Source organism: Balaenoptera physalus, assembly GCF_965194825.1.
Source record: "Balaenoptera physalus genome assembly, chromosome: 12".
NCBI lineage: Eukaryota > Metazoa > Chordata > Mammalia > Artiodactyla > Balaenopteridae > Balaenoptera > Balaenoptera physalus.
The window spans coordinates 58,015,991-58,030,842 of record NC_138897.1 but is presented as its reverse complement, the minus strand read 5'-3'; the positions used below and the strand labels follow the sequence as shown (position 1 = coordinate 58,030,842).

The window sequence follows — 14,852 nt, the reverse complement described above, 5'->3', positions numbered from 1 at the left end:
AATAGAAATCTTCCCAATATGCGTTAGATCTGCCTTCTCAAAGCATTCTTGACAGCATGTAACTATTTTTGGTTGGCTCAGTGGTTCTCCTGAAAAGACTGTGTTGGGTATGGTGGAGAGGGCGCTGGGCCTGGAGTCCTCGTGTTCCAGACCTGCAAAAAGAAAGGATTTGCAGAGGGCATTCTTGTATTAACAGCTTTAAACAACGAGTTTGATCGAAGAATTCTACTTCTAGGGTCCTATCTTAAGTGCGGTTCTCGAGAACAATGTATCGGAGCTGATCAATGGTCAAAAGATCCAGGGAGATTGACAGCACAGAAAATGAGGTAACTCTTTGTAAGAAGGGCGTAGACTTGTATTGCTGACATGGCGGGATGTCCTTGGTACCGGATGAGAAAGTGAGTTGAAAAACGTGAACAGGACCATCCTCAAATATCTGCATGTTTCATGCCTATAGGAAGAGGTCTGGAAGGATACACATCAAATGGAAGACTAGGTTCATTCCTGGGAATGGGACCTAGAAAACAGTGGGAGGAATCGTCATTTTTACATGCTATTTCTTGGAGTGGCTTGAGCGCTGTATTACCCCAGCCCGGTGGGGGCAGTGTAGGGTTACAGTACATGACCTTAATGCTCTGACGTCATTCACACTGACATGATTGAGTTTTCTCTGCCTCCTGTCTGCTTTGTCTGTCAGCTGTCACTGTTCTGCCTGTATCGTGTTTAAATAGGGAATTCTGGAAAATGGGGAGGGTTTTCCAAGAAGCAAAGTCAGAGCCCGCCAGTGGGCAAGGTGATGGCGGAAGGAGACCCTTGTGGTCAAGGACTTCCCTGACATGACCCTGAGATGGCTGGTGTGGGTCTGAGGCTCAACAGCTCATGTTTGAAGTGTGGCGGGCTGTGCAGCTGCAGCGCATTGTTCCTGGCCGTCGTGCTGTCGGGGAGAAAGTCTGGGTTTGGGCTCATGTGCGGGCGTGTGCTGGGGAAGGAACCATAGAAACACAGTCACTGCCGTTTCCAAGCTCTTACTGTGTCAGCACTGGGCAAAGGGCTTTCTATACACGCGCCCATCTAAGCCCGCGATTAATTCTCTCCATGAAGCTAACAGATTAAAAAAAAAAATTCTCTCTCTTTTCTTTCCTCATGACATGAAAATTAGAGCTTACAGAGGACTTCCCTGGTGGTCCAGTGGTTAAGACTCCACGCTCCCAAGGCAGGGGGTGCGCGGGTTCGATCCCTGGTCGGGAAACTAAGATCCTGCGTGCCACATGGCATAGCCAAAAAGAAAAAAGAAAAAAAAAGAAAAGAAAGTTAAAGCTCACAGATAATAGGTGATAAAAGCAAGTCTGACTGTATCCAAATTTCATGCACATTACCGCTCCATGGCCTAAGCTCACAAACCTCGGGGGGCAGACAGTGAGTGAACAGAGACAGTTACTGTAGCCACAATCACATGGGAATTCCGGGGTTTGGGGGAGACGTGTGTGTGAAGATGCTGCCATAACACAAAGAGACAGTGCGGTATGGCCAGTGCGATATGGTGGAAAGAGCGCAGGCCTCGCAGGCAGACAGACCTGGGTTGAATCCTGTCTCTAACTTGATAACATGCGGGCAAGAGCCTCTCTGAGCCTTAGTATTGTCATCTATAAAGTGGAACAACAGCCCCTATCTCACATGCTGGTCTACTTACAGCACTCGGGCCTACCTGGCTTGCAGGAAGAGAACGATTGGCGATGTGGATTTGGACCCCGCTTCGTGATCTAATAATAATAATGAGCTAGTCTGTAACCGAGCAGCAGAGCTACTTGGGCCCTTTCACATACTTTATCCCATTTGACCCTCTCAAGGAGTCATTAAGCTATCTCCCTCCTCCCTTTCATCGTTCTGCTTCAGGCAAGAGTTTTTTACATTCAAGTCTTTGCCTCCTCACCTCCATTTACACCTCAAACCTCTGGAATCTGGTTTGGACCCACCGCTCACTTGGAACTGCTCGGGTCAGGGTCACCTGAGACCTGCTTGGGGCAACATCTAGCAGATGCCTTTCTGTCGCTGTCTTACCTGACTCCACAGTGACGTTCTTCCCTTATGGGTTGGCTCTTTCTCTCGCCCGGTTTTCTTCCTGCCTCTCTGGCCACTGCCTCACTGCCCCCTTCACGGGCTTCTCTTCCCCACGGTCCCTTCCATGTGGTTGTTTCTCGGGGTCTGTCCTAGACCCTACCCTGATCACTCCGAGTTCCTTAATAGCTCCAGAACCCACTGATCTCTGTTCACCCAGCAGCTGGATCCACCTCCAGATCTGACTGGGTCATTCTCTCCTCCGTCAAACCCACCCTTGGCTCTTAGGATACAGACCACAATCTTCACTCAACACGGCTACCAGGCTCCTGACTACCTTGCAGGCCTCATCTTGCCCCAAACCAACTTCTAGTCTTAGCTAATGATCACTTCCTCAGGAAGCCTTTTCTGATACCCCAGGCTGGGTCCTCCTGGTTGTATGTTTTTCTCCACACACCGTACCTCTCCTTCCCAGCATTTATCATAATTGTAGTTAATTACTTGTGTAATCATTTATTTAACGTTTTAAAATAATTCCCTCTAAAATGTAGGCTCACTGAAAGTAGTCCCCATGGGTCTTATTCACCTTCCATCCTGCTGAACTGTCACTCGACCCCTGCGGGTCAGATGAACGGCTCTGTGCCCATTCTCTTCCCCAGCTGTCTGCTTCCTCCCTCCCTCTGGTCCCCATCCATCCTCCAAACTGCAGAGTTATCTTTCCAAACACAAACCTTGATCGTATCATTTCCCTACTTAAAAACCTCCTCTGGCCTCCCACTGCCCCAGATAAAGTTGAGCCCATTCTGCTTCTCTCTCCAGTCTCTTTTTTTTTTTAAATTAATTAATTAATTAATTAATTAATTTTTGCCTGTGTTGGGTCTTCGTTTCTGTGCAAGGGCTTTCTCTAGTTGCGGCAAACGGGGGCCACTCTTCATCGTGGTGCGCGGGCCTCTCACCATCGCGGCCTCTCTTGTTGCGGAGCACAGGCTCCAGACGCGCAGGCTCAGTAGTTGTGGCTCACGGGCCTAGTTGCTCCGCGGCATGTGGGATCTTCCCAGACCAGGGCTCGAACCCGTGTCCCCTGCATTAGCAGGCAGATTCTCAACCACTGCGCCACCAAGGAAGCCCTCCAGTCTCATTTTTAACAAATAAGCTCATCTTTGGAATTCTAAGTTCTGTTGACTTTAACTGAACTCCTAGTTCCTGTAATTGGTCATGCCCTCTGTCCTCTGTCAGGTTTCATATGCCTTAGCCCTTGCTGTCTCCTCTGCCGAGAATGAAGACACACCCACACACCCATTGCTCTGGCTTCTAACAAATCCTTCCAGTCAGCACTCATAGATAGTAAGGAGAGTAGAGAAGTCTCCCTGGCCTGGCTGGGGTGTGTCTCCCTCCCGAGTGCCCCAGTGAAATCCTGTGCTCCCCCAATCATAGGAGCAGCTCAGTGTCTGGGACACGTCTGTCTCCTCTGCTGGATGGCAAGCTCCTTGGGGGCAGGGCCAAGACTTGCTCAGTACTATGTTCTCAAGCCCCTAAAACACAGAGCCTGGCACACAGAGCAGATGCTCAGTAAAGTTTGCTGAATGAAGACTTCCCTGATTTATACAGTCTGTGGCTCACAAGTTAAGCCTGATAGCATTAGAATCGTTAGGGGCCTGTCCCCCCAGTATCTGATAAACACATTGTTTTCTCTAGAATATGGAGGAACAGCCACTTGAAAGGGAGGACACCTGCTCTGTTATGCATTATTTGGTGGTGTCGGGGGTTGGAAGTGGTAAGAGAGGAAAGAGTACTTTTCAGGATGCTCGTGTCTCTAGCTCTCCTTTAAATGCATGCTATTCCTCCCTTTGCTAACATAAAATGAAGTATCTTTCCGTGTTCTCTCTCTGCTCTCCTTACTATCTATGAGCGCCGGTTGCAAGGATTTGTTAGAAAAAGTGGTGAGACCTGCCACTCGATTACCAGCTTAGGACTCTCTCTAGGTCTGAGATGTGTAAAACAGCTGCTTTTGTTTTCTGTCCTAGACGACAGGGAAAGATGTGTCCAAGGAGAAGAATGCTTTCAGTACTTGGGAACTGGATCGCAGCGTCTTGGTCAATGTGTCCCTGACTCTGCAGGTTCTCCTCCGGCCCACCCCGCTCACCTCCTAAGCTCAACTTCAAACAGTACAGCTCACGGTCCCCCCAAAGTCGCCAGCACACCCCTGCTCTGCAGAAGTAGTTCTCAGCCGAGGCTGTGCCTCAGAAAAACCAGGCGTTTAAGAAATACAGATGCCCAGGGCATTCCCTACATCATGTGAATGAGAATTTCTGGACTGGGCTTGGGTGTAAATTTTTTTTTTAATATTCATTTATTTATTTTGGCTGCACAGGGTCTTAGTTGTGGTACGCGGGATCTTCGTGGCGGCAGGTTTAGTTGTGGCATGATTAGTTGCGGCATGGCGTGCCGGATCTTTTAGTTGTGGCAAGCGGGATTTAGTTCCCCGACCAGGGATTGAACCCGGGCCCTCTGCATTGGGAGCGCAGGGTCTTACCCGCTGGACCACAAGAGAAGTCCCCGGGTATGAGTAATTTTAAGAGCTTCTCAGCTGCTTCTAATGTGCAGCCAGTGCTGAGAACTACCACCAAGGCCTTTGCTGCTCCTCCCGACAGAAGATCCTCTCTGCCGGACCCAGGCTCCTGCCTAAAAGATGCTACTTACTTCGTAACTTCTTTCCCGAGGCACCCAAATCCAAATGGTCCTTTTGTGTGATCATGGGTGATGCTCCGTTTGGACCACTCTTATGATAGCTCATTATGGTTCTTTGGGATGGATGTCTCCTCCAGAATATCAGCTTCTGGACTACCCTTGGTAGCATAGATCAGAATGCCCAGAGTATTGTGGAGTTTTAATAACTGTTGATTAGACTGAATGCATTGGAAACCTCAGCTGCTTCTGGTGGGTTGTCGGAGAGTTAGATTCTTTTCTTCATCCACGCTGGGCGGAGAGGCTGCACCATTTTCTCTCTTGCCCTGATAGTTTGCCCTTCATGACGTGGGCCACACTGACTGCAGGAAGTCCAGATGGGCACAAACATTAATTAGAGGATGGGTCTGAGGGCCTTAGAATGCACTTGGAATGGTTCAGGCCAACAAATATGAAGATACTAAAGCAGTGAACTGAACGCTGGCTTGCAGATAGATTGATCAATTGATGAACCTCATAGACTTTATCCTAAGAAAAGAAGTCCCCCCAGTCTCATTTGCTTTGGCACCTGAAGTTTCCTTTTTCAAACTCAGAGCTGCCTATCATACTCCTAACCAGCTTCCACTTTAAATATTCTATCTCAACAAACCTCTAGCCACTCTGCTAGGACCGTGCACATTCTTCCCTGACCTGGAATGGATTTCGAGCTCTCACTGAGAAAATCCTACCTACCATTCAAGGTCAAATTCAAATGTCAGCTCCTGGATGTCCCCCACCAGAAATAATCTCCTTCTCATCTGTGCTTCTAAAATGCTTTCTTACCATCTAATCACTTGTTCATTCTGTAAATATTTATTAAGCACAAAATATGTGCCAGCTTCGCTTATCTGTGGTCTCATTCTATATTATAATTATTTTTGCTTTATCCTCTTGAGGGCAGTGGCTGAATCTTGTCCCCTTTCCTCTCTCTCCTCTGCCCTCCATTCTAAGGACAGGGCTTTTCATAAGGTCACATGCAATAAGAATGCAGCTGACCGAGTTGGGTCTTGTTAACAATATTCTTAGTAATGTGAACTGGGCATGGGTTTTCTTCTGGATAAAGGTATCTGTTTTGACCAATCAAGGCTCTGTAAGTCACGACATCTATGGAAGGTTGGGGAGTGACCTTAGAATGAAAGGAAGCCTCCGGTTAGGGCTCGTCACATGGCACCCCCTCCAAATTCTTCCAACTGCTTTTGTGATGGGTGAAGAAACGACTACTCCAGAGTCTCTTCCTCGGCAGCTAGGACCTGAGTAGTCTGGCAAGTGAGCTGTGATGACTTCGCCGCCATCCAGCTTCCACCGTTTCCACTCACTTCATGTGATCTGTACCCGGCTGTTTCCTGCCAGGTGGGCTCCGTATGAACACTCGTCCACAGACGTTCTGATCTAAGCGGCTGGGGTTTTCCCTCTCCAAGCAAGTGTACAGTGGAGTGTAAGTGCAGACCTTCACGAACCGAAATTCACCCGAGCGCTCTGGCCCAACATCTCCCTTGGATTTCCTCTGCTTGTCTTTCACTTCACCTTTCGCTGGCCATCAAGGGCTTCTCTGGCAAGGTGTTTGCTTTCCTGGTGACTAGGTGAGATCTGCTATTGGGTTTCTTGATAACTAGATTGGGATTTTTCTAATTCTTATGAAGGACTACCAAACCCATTTTCCTAAAAGGGTAGACATAAACCCCACGCTACTAACTGCAGATTTGGAACGTAACAAACCCAAGCCCTGCATCCCTTACAAGGTCTGTCCCAAGTGTACAAGGTCAGGTTCTGCCTTTCTCCTTCCCAGCCTGGAGAGTGCTTTCAGCTCTCAGGGACTTGTCAAGGACAAGAGAAGGAAAGAGACAGACACATAGCAAAACTATGACAAGAGCTGGGAGAAATGAAGGTTGCTGCATGGAAGGGTGGCCTTCGTGTGACTTTGTGCAAAACGTAATTTCTGTGGGAAACAGTTTTTACAAAGTCAAGATGAATTGGTGTGTTAGTACAAAGATTTTTTTCTTCCTTCTACAAATAATCAAGGAAAATGGATTTTTAAAATGTAAACATTCTCTTGTAGTATTTACAGCTTCTCTAATGTTGGGGGACAAAGGTCTCAGAGTTTAAAGTAAAAAGCAGGCACAAGGAGATAAGAGTTCTTTTACAGTTTGATTGTAATCTAAATATAACAGGAAAATCACTCTCTACATAAAGCACCGTGATGGATAAATATCTGGGTGAGATTATTGCGTCTTTTTCTCTTTTTCCTTCCTTTTTCTTTCCTGTGAGTTTTCTTTGTCTTTGAGAAAGGCCTTTCGTGATGAAGACAAATAGCGGTTGAATGAAAAGCCAGTGTTGGGCTTTGCTGATAGAGGGTTTGGGGAAACGATTCGTTTGGGCAGAGAAGCTAATAGGTTAAATGTGAGACCTCAGAGATCACCCAGTCGAATCCTTCATTTTACACATAAGGTACTGAGCGCAAAGCTTCAGCTCATGACATTTCAGGACTCACCTGTGTCAGGAGACATAAGGAATACACTTGCTGGAATACACTTTCCAGCAACCTGGTGCTCTAATGAAAATCCCCTTAGGAAGAAATCCTTCAGTTACCTCGTCATGACCTCTACTGTCTGCATTGTCTTCGGTAGCAGAGTCACTTGCTGATGGAAAGCTCGTTGTTGGGGGGAGGTGTTATTTCCCCCAGGCGTCTAGTTTAACGTCTAGTGAATTGGGGCTGTGCTAGGTCTCACGCTATGGTTGATCCTTCAGAGGGGTCGTATTTTTAGGTTTTGTCGCTGCTCCCTCATCACCCAAAGTCTCACCCCATAGGAAAGCGTTTGGGGAGCCCCGTGGGGGCAGTGCTCATGCAGCTGTTTCCCCCGGGGGCTCAGGGCAGGAGGCTGTGGGCTCACACGCTCAGCAGGACACGCAGACTTCTCCTGCTCCACTCGGCTCTGGGGCTGCTGACAGCACTCGGCTCTGTCCACTGGCCCCAGCTCCCAACCTCAGCCTCTGTTAACCCTGTCTGTCGGGGGTCAGCATGGGCGGAGGGGGGGGATCTTTTGTGAGAAGTGTGAGCCCCCTTCAGCCCAGGAACACAGTGGTGAGTTTGGCCATGTTTTCCCTCCAGGGAGGGGGGCCCAGCCATCCTCCCGACTCCTTGCCTGGACTTCCTATAGCAACTCTTCCAGAGCTGCTTCCCAATCTGCCTGTCGCCGTGGAGCCTGGGATGACAGTCACCATGTCTCATTTATCTCTGCATCCCCATGTTTAACCTGGGGTGAGTATTTAAGAGATATTTGTTGCAAGAAGAGAGGCTAACCGGCCATTCGAGTCTGTGAAAAATAAAACCAAGCCAAACTATAGCTTTCATTTTGATCACTTATTAGTAAGCGGTATTGAGCCCATCCTCCCGGCGTGCCAAGTAGCGCTGGAAATGCAGTTTCCAGTTAACTAATATGACAAACAGAATGGAGTCACTCAATCCAAATGCGTTCACCAGTGGCCTCGTGGTGGGGACTAGACACTCCTCTTTGCCAGAAAGTCACTGGGAGAAAGTCAATGACCTCAAAGTCATCTTGGATATCGTTGTTGCCGTTGGTAATGTCCAGCTGGCGTTAGGTGATGCGTAGGTGAAAAGCAATGGTTGGTCTAGTCATTCTTGGTTTAACCACCCATTTGTGTGTATACTCTGTGTATCTCAAAGAATTTCTCCCTGCAGGGGAGAGAAAGACTCCAAGTTTCCAATCAAGCTGCCTGGTGTCTCAGATGCTCTTTTCCAAAGTCTTTTATTGGTTATGAAGACACTGACTTGTCTCCTGTGTCCTTCTCTATTATAAATCTTCAAGCAATTGTCTGGACGATAGTTTACGTTCTCCTGGAGAAACTACTCTTTACAAGAGATATTGTGTGACACCAGCAACCAAACCCACAAAATGTGTTCGGACCCCCAAATGTATAACGTTTTACTTAAGAAAATAAGCATCAGATATAAAATATGTTTTAGAAAATGCACCCCCCTGTCCCTGCCAAATATTACTGGGTGGAGAGCAAATTCCACCCTTGCCCTCAGGCTTTCAGGCAGGGAGACTCAGGCCGGTGTGGGGGGGGGGGGGTTTATTTGCTCAGCATCCAATGCCAGACCATGCTTGTGACAGTCCAAAACGCGCCGTGAATAGCAAGTATATCACAAGGGTTCTCAAATATGAAAGTGGAGTTGGAACAAAGAGCAGGCACCAGACAGACTTCCTCTGTTAAAGATTATCCAACGTGTCCCCTGGGTGCCAACATTCCCATAAATCCCAGCAGCTCTATCTCACCTAGGGTAACTTAACGGCTTTGAAACCCTGCCCGGGACCTAGTAGCATTCCATCAAACGACCTCATCACAGGGGAATGAACTTTATCTCCGAGACTGTAAGTGTGTTTGCTTGAAAGATGATTTACCGTGCTCAACAATTACCAAATTTCCTAAATTGAACCTGATCTCTTGCTATAATTATATATCTCACAGTTTCATCTAGAGGAATAGATCAACTCTGGGAGTGTAAATCTCTCTGGGTTGGCTTTTAAATGAGTCTGCAGGCTGATTCCCAGTTCAGGAGAAGCAAAGAGGGGAAGGTTTTTCATTTGGGAAAGGTGGAAACCAGAACTGGTGCCCGGTCAGAAAGGCAGGTTGGAAGAACCTCCCTCCCAACTTCTGTCCCATCTTCCTCCTTCCAGATCCTAATTCCTTGTCTCTTTTGCTTTTGGAAAGTGAGGATTTCGAGGTCCATGATTTATGATAGAGAACACTAGTTTCTCTTTTTCCTTTGCCTAGGCCAGTTGGAGAAGCCAGTCACTGGCAGAGACTCCTCTGAACTCTTGGGAGGGCCAGACCCCTCACCCGTCACCCTCTTGATTGTTCTGTCCCTTTACTGGCAGCTCCAATGGCTGCAATCACATAGCCTGGTTCTGGGAAGAGAATAGCCCATATGCCTTGCTAAACTGTGTTCCCTTTGCTGCACTTGCTTTAAGGCACTTACAATCCTGTGAAAGGATAGGGGCTAATCCATGAAAACCATTAGAGAACAAATATAAGACAGTAGAATTCGAAATGAGGGTGGGTAGTCCATGGGTGTGGAAATGGCCTGAAAGGCTTTGTGGCGAGAGTTGATCCTTGAGCTGGGCCTTCGAGAGTAAGTAGGGTTTAGACGGATGAGGAGTGGGCGTTCTAGAAGAGGGAAATGGCACACCATCAGTAAGTGGCAGGCACACGCTCATTTTATAGACGTAGGTCTTCTGTGACATTTCGTAGAAACATGACAGAGCTGGGTGTTTTCGAAAGAGAAAAACAAATACAGTATGCTAACACATATATATGGAATCTAAGGGAAAAAAAAAAAAGGTCATGAAGAACCTAGTGGCAAGACGGGAATAAAGACACAGACCTACTAGAGAATGGACTTGAGGATATGGGGAGGGGGAAGGGTAAGATGTGACAAAGTGAGAGAGTGGCATGGACATATATACACTACCAAATGTAAAATAGATAGCTAGTGGGAAGCAACCACATAGCACAGGGAGATCAGCTCTGTGCTTTGTGACCACCTAGAGGGGTGGGATAGGGAGGGTGGGAGGGAGGGAGATGCAAGAGGGAAGAGATATGGGAACATATGTATATGTATAACTGATTCACTTTGTTATAAAGCAGAAACTAACACACCATTGTAAAGCAATTATACTCCAATAAAGATGTTAAAAAAAAAAAAAGTAAAGCCGATATGCTGTGCTTCTGGAATTGGGCAGTGGGTCTTGGGTGAGAGCTGGATTAGAGAACCACGGAGCTGCTTTCCAGTTCTAAAACATGGTCGCTTCCAGATGCATAGATATGAGTGGGCTCTAAATGTCCAACGGGCATTGTGCCGACCTGAGGTCACGTATCTTTCTTTAGCTGAGGCCACTTATTACAGGTGGCAGCAAGGACCGCGGGGTCAGACACAGCCAGGAAGGGATTCTGACTCTACGCTTAAGAGCTTGGATACCTGACTTACGCTCTTTATAGAAGGGGAATAATGATGTCCTCTTTCCAGAGTTAATCTGCAGGAAAATATGAGGTAATGTACAAAGTGCCAGGGGCTCCATAAATGCTCGTTTCCTTTTCTCCTTCCGGTTTCGCTCTTCTGGTGGGCTCTCTCTCCTCCCGTCTTTTATTTTGCCTGGCTGGAACTTCCTTTCTCACCTCCCCCCACCCACCCCAAATTATCCCTGGGCTCCGTTTGAAGGACCCAAGTGTGTGTACGGAAAGATTAAGCTGTCCTTCTCATAAAGGAGAAACGCATTCAAAATGGGGCACATCAAAAGTGAATGTAGGTGACAAATGTTTATATTTGGAAAGTGCTTCTGCTTTGATCCTGGTTTCTATTTTTTGAGAGCTTGACAAATGTGCCCTCTGGGCCTTGGCTTCAAACATCTTCAGTCAGCAGAGCACTTTGGAGGAGGTGAACTCATTTGATCCTCCACTCTGTGCTCCTCCCAGGCCAGGGGATCCGCCGCCACAGACGAGGCCTCCTGTCTCCCCGGAGCACCGGCCAGAGCCAGTGTGGCCGAGGGGCCGCCTGCCTCCCTCAGGTCTGGCTCTTAGGCCTGCAAAGGCCAGAGGCCCTGGGGGCCCAGCTCCCTTCTCCGGAAGCTCTGGAGGGTTCCTGCCATCGGGAAGGGTTCCCTGACCCTCGGCCTTCCTTCCTCTTCCACGAGGTCACCCCGAACCCTCGCTGAACACCCTCTGACCCATCACTTGGGAAGGTGATTCCCCAAGGGGGGAGTTCCTCAGGGGTGGCTGCCCGAGGAACTGAATTCGGGGAAAAGTCTCCCTAGAATCAGCAACAGGACTGACTGTGCCAGGGTTTCCTAGACATCTTGGACGAAAAGTCTTGACAGAATGTAAGGAACGTGTTTAGCGGCCACGTCTCGCCCAGTTCTTGCAGGTAGGTTATAAAGCCACTCCGCGTGTAAGGTGTCTCAGCACAACAGAGGCGCTCGCGGCTGTGCTGGTTTTCAGCGCCCCAGTCCTGGGGAAGCTGCGGCCGGCCGCGAGGAGGACTTTCACGGGAAGGCTTCCTTGTCCAAAACGTGGTTTCTTTCAGTCCAAACCCATTTCTTCCCACTTTTGGATCTTTGAACTGCAAATGGGACCGAAGGCCACGGAGATGGTATCTGCTGGTCCTGCCAGGGTGAGCGTCCAACCAGTGAGGAGCGGACCCACCCTGAGCATTTCCAGCAGAGGGACTTCAGTGCCGGGAATCGGTTAAGTCGGTGAAGGAACGGCTGAGAAGCCCAACAGGGGACAGTGAGGCAGCCAAGGGGTTAGCTAGAGCAGGGAGCCTGGAGGGACAAAAGAAGGAGGTGGCATTACTTGAGTGTAGGGCTGGGTCATCCGGCAGAAGCTAGGATCACAGTGAGTCCATCTTGCAGGAGCTGCCTCCTTTACTGGCTGAGAGGGAGGTGGGGAGAGTTGCTCGTCTTCCTCCCCATCTCCCACTGGAAGCTCTCATCGGCCATCGCTGAACCCAGAGAGAAGCCAGTTGGCACTGATCTTGGGAACCACCGCCTGCAAGCCTCAGCCACTCTCCCCTCCCTGAAGATTCATAGCAGAGCAGGGGAGAGTGAGAAGGCGCTCCAGCTCCCAGTGTGCAGAAGCCTGCTTTGGGACTTCGTCCTTCTTGGAAAACCAGAAAGTCACAGGACAAGGGGAGAAGGCCAGGGTCCTGGAAAGAGAGTGGTACGAGATTCTGCCAAGCCTGTGCTCAGTGCAGACAGAACAACGCTCCCGTGGAGGTGCTTGCAAGGCACCAATGTTCTCGCAGAAACACTCATCCCTAAATAACTTCTCCAGCTCCCTCACCGACGACTGTGATCCACGCCTCTGTTCTCAGAACGGTTGGCTTTGGCAGGTGACATTTCCAAGAATGCTCTGGCTAGGATTAGCAGGTTATGAATTCCCCCAGGGGGTCACTGAGAAATGTGACTCTTGCATACCTTGATAACTAAGAGGCACGATTGTTTGGCTTCTTATGGTAAATGCTGGGTTGCGGTGACATTTGGGGTATAAGGACACCACGGATTCTGGGAATCTGCAGTCTAGTCCACATCTTTTATTTGATCACGCTTATGCAGCTCTACAGAAACTGCCTGCTTTCTTATCTACATGCATCCTGTGTGTGATGTGTGAGAATATATTTATTGAGAGGTTGTGGCGGGCATGGGTTGCTAGGCAACTCTCTGGAAAGGCAGGGCTACAGAGTTTACACTTCTGGGTCACCTTGGGAAAGACGTTCTGCTGCTCTGGGCCTCGGTTCTCTCTCTTTGGCAAATGGGAGTTATAGATGCTTCCTAATAACCCTGCCACCCTCAAACATGCCCCTCAAATACACACTTTTTGATGGCATTTAGCAGTGACACATTTTTCCCACTTATTTGTAAATATATGTTCATCATAGAAGATTTGGAAAACAGAAATATTTTAAATAGAAATTACCTATGATTCCATAACCCCCAAATAACCATTGTTAATAGTTTTGTGAATTTACCTGCAGCTTTACTCCCCCTAATTGAATATATATTTTATTTTATTTTATTTTTGGCTGCACTGCACAGCTTACGGGATCTTAGTTCCCTGACCAGCGATTGAACCCAGGCCCTGGCAGTGAAAGCGCCGAGTCCTAACCACTGTACTGCCAGGGAATTCCCTTGAGTATATATTTTAAATTGAGGTCATACTGTATGTAGAGTGATATACTTTTCCATCTAATATTTGGTGAGAAGGTGTATGAGTATTTTACTTTTATTATGGAACACGATTTTTTATTATTTATTTATTTATTAAAATTTATTTATTTATTTTTGGCTGCATTGGGTCTTCGTTGCTGAGCACTGGCTTTCTCTAGTTGCAGCGAGCGGGGGCTACTCTTCGTTGCAGTGCGCGGGCTTCTCATTGCGGTGACTTCTGTTGTGGAGCACTAGCTCTAGGTGGGCGGGCTTCAGTAGTTGCGGCACATGGGCTCAGTAGTTGTGGTGCACAGGCTTAGTTGCTCCGCGGCATGCGGGATCTTCCTGCACCAAGGCTCAAACCCGTGTCCCCTGCATTGGCAGGCGGATTCTTAACCACTGGACCACCAGGGAAGTCCCTAAGGAACATGATTTTTAAAAAATCAATGAATAATATCCTCGTCAAATGGATGCACTGCATTTCGTTTAGTTACTATATATTATTGGATGTTCATACTGTTTCCAGTTTTTTCTCTCATAATTATATTGTGATCAACATTCTTCCCATAAATTTAGAGCATAGCACAACTAGAAAGATAAATACAATTAAGAGGTGTTGAACTATGAAGAAGAAAATATTTGCAAAAAAATGACAAAGGGTCAATGTTCTTAATATATGAAGAACTCTTTTAAATAATTATGAAAATAACCATTGCCTTTCTGGTAAAATGGACACAGAAATGATGTAGATGGATTATCCAGTACCTATAAATACATGAAAATATTTTCAAAATCACTGGTAATCAAGAGACACAAATTAAGACAACAATGTGATCCTGTTTTTGGTACCTGTAAGGCTGGCAAAGATAAAAGCAAAACAAAAACCAGAAAGTGTAATGCTGGTGACAGTAATAATGCAGGTGAGAGAGATAGCAGGTTATAATATTCCTCGTGGAAAAGTAAATCGGTATGTCCTTTTTGTTTTTAAAGAGATTTTGTTTATTGATTTATTCGTCAACAATGATCAGGTCCCTACCATATCCGAACATGTTTTTCGTTGTTGGGAGTCATATAAAAATATATGGGACTGGGAATTTCCTGGCGGCCTAGTGGGTAGGACTCTGTGCTTTCACTGCCGTGGCCCGGATTCAATCCCTGGTCAGGGAACTAAGATCCTGCAAGCAGTGCAGCGAGGCCAAAAAAAAAAAAAAAAAAAAAGTGGGATATACACCCAATCCTTATGGAGGTTATGATCAAGAAAGAGGGATCACAGGCGTCCAAATAAAGAGAATACAAGGTAAAATGGACAGACAGTAAGAGGATTGGATTTGGAATCAGAAGACTTGGGTTCTA

General features: G+C 47.4%; 1 long non-coding RNA gene across 1 annotated transcript in view; it reads right to left on the bottom strand.

The window, feature by feature from the left end:
- Positions 1-13,452: 13,452 nt before the first annotated feature.
- Positions 13,453-14,852, bottom strand: part of LOC309640289 — a 59,666-nt gene continuing 58,266 nt past the window's right edge. Inside the window, exon 3 of the long non-coding RNA XR_014252166.1 lies at positions 13,453-14,264. This is a non-coding gene — a long non-coding RNA (uncharacterized lncRNA). The remainder of the gene's footprint in view (positions 14,265-14,852) is intronic.